Consider the following 2,394-nt stretch of genomic DNA (forward strand, 5'->3'; position numbering starts at 1 on the left):
AAAGGAGCAAAGATATGCAAAGGTATGGGCATGTGAGACATCACAAGATTTTAAAGGAATTATTAGCAATAGAAAGGAGAATAGAGTTTGGGGTGGGTAATGCTGAACAATGAGAAGTGAAAGAGTAACGACAAATGATTCTAATCAAAGAGCGTACCTCATAATAGGGACAGCAAGAATGGGTGTGAGATTTTGGTATGGCACAGTAGAAAGATGGTCAGGCTATTGCGTCAGAAGACCAGTTTCAGTTCACTTATTTCCTCGCTCTGTTTTCTTGTAAATGTCACATATGAGCATCTATTATTAGGTTGCAATTAAGAAATAATTAAATCCACCTTAAAGTCTTGTGAACATTCTTTATAAATTATAGAATTTCCTATAAATGCTATTATTGTGTTTGATAATAACAATGTCCATCTATAATGTTCTTTGTTAAGAAAGATAAAAATAATAACTAAAATGATAGAAGAGTGCGCGTGAATGTGTATTTTTCAATTTGTATTATTTAACAGTAATTTTAAGTGTCTGTAAAGATGTGCATATTTTGATTTTTTAAAAAAGCAATAGAACATTACCAGTACCCACACTATTCTCTCAAGCAAAATGTTTCTTTTTCTTTTCCAAACATAAACACAATGTTGGATTTGGGGTTAATAGTTCTCTTATTCTTCTTTTTAACTGAATCATTTGTGTATGCTTCCTTAAATGATACCGTTTAGTTTTGAATATTTTATTTTCTTACTGAATTTATTCTTTTATGACTTGCTTCTTCACTCAACATTAGGTTATAAGAATCATTCATACAGAGCATTCCGTAAGGTCTCCAGCATTTTTGCTATTACACCTAGGAAGGCCAGGGACATTCCTGACCATGTGTTCTGTTGCGCATGTGCAAGGATGTCTTTAGACTCTGTTCCAAGGAGTGCAATTGTTGGTCACAGATTATGTGCATTTTCAAATACTCTAGGAATATTATTTTTTTTCCAAAATGGTTACCATCAGCAGCACCTAAGAATTCACACCAGCTTCTTTCTTGCTCACATTTGATACTGTACATTTCAATTTTGCAAGTCACCTGGACCCATCCTACCCTTCTGGCTCTTCTTTCTCCTTTCCCTCCCTCTCTCTCTTTCTCCCTTGTGTGTTTCTTCTCTATACTCCATCTCTGACGTGGAAACAAACGTACCCATGGCTAAATTTTCCAGGGTAGAGAGTAGGGGTGAAAGAGGGAACTAGAGATGCTTTGCAGGCTTTTTAGCACTGGCATTGCTACTTCAATCTCTATAGTGAGACTATTGTCAGTTTGGCAATCCTTACAGTATTTTTTTCCAGACTGCTTTAGCATCACTGATTGCAGAACGACACTTAAAAGGTGACCTCCTGTCTATGGCCGTGCCACCCTGAACAAGCCCAATCCCATCTGATCTCGGAAGCTAAGCAGAGTCAGGCCTGGTTAGTACTTGGACGGGAGACCACCTAGAAGACCAGGTGCTATTGGTGTAAAAACTAAAACATAAGGGATTGTAAGATGACAAAGTCCTTGCAATCTGTGAGGTCAACCGGGGGTTGCCTCACCTAAAAAAAATTATAATAAAAATAAATAAATAAAAAATAAATAAAAGGTGACCTCCTGAATCAGAGTCAGTGTCAATGTCAAATGCTTTAGAGGCAAAACTGCTGTTTTAAGAATCTGTACCAACCAACAATATTTTAAAAGGTATGCAAATAGATGAAATCTTTTACTAACTCACTGTAACCGGTGACTCTACTGTTTCCATGGCAACCTATCCAGGGCAATGTATTCCAAAGACTCTTCATTTAAGAAGTATCAAATAGCCCCAGGGAGTCACTATTCATGTCAGACCACCATGCCTACTACAGCAGAGATTATACTTTGCCCTTCAGAAGGGAATAATCCTTCCCCGGATTTTATGACTTTCTGACGCCTCTTGAGAAGAATAAAATTCCATCCTAAAGCTTTTCTCTTTGTTTTCCTTTATTGGAGCTAATAGAGTCTTCAGGCTCTACAAAGCAGGAGGAAATGGGGGTTGGGAGATGGATCCATTTTTGTCTCCAGTGGTTCTCTGAGAACAGTCTGGAAAAGTTCAACATGAGGATTCAGAAAAGCCTAGGTTTTAATCACTCCAGCTTAACGCTTGGTATTAATACTTGAGTCTTGGGTTCTTCCTCTTTAAAATGACAGGATTAAACAGGATTACCTCAAAAAATCTTCAAGTTATCAACTGAAAAATATGATGCTGTATGCTATCTGCCATTTAAGACTTGGAAACTGACTGAAATATATGTGTGTGTGTATATATATATATATATATGTAACACTTTCATGTATTTCCTGCATGGACTACTCTGTTAGGATTTAAGAGGATCAGCTTT

At 36.9% G+C, this 2,394-nt stretch overlaps 1 pseudogene; it reads left to right on the plus strand.

Moving 5' to 3' along the window:
* The first annotated feature begins 1,382 nt into the window (after positions 1-1,382).
* LOC112470812 lies at positions 1,383-1,500 on the plus strand (annotated as a pseudogene).
* Positions 1,501-2,394: the final 894 nt, after the last annotated feature.

The sequence above is a fragment of the Pteropus alecto genome, unplaced genomic scaffold, assembly GCF_000325575.1.
Source record: "Pteropus alecto unplaced genomic scaffold, ASM32557v1 scaffold3, whole genome shotgun sequence".
Lineage (NCBI taxonomy): Eukaryota > Metazoa > Chordata > Mammalia > Chiroptera > Pteropodidae > Pteropus > Pteropus alecto.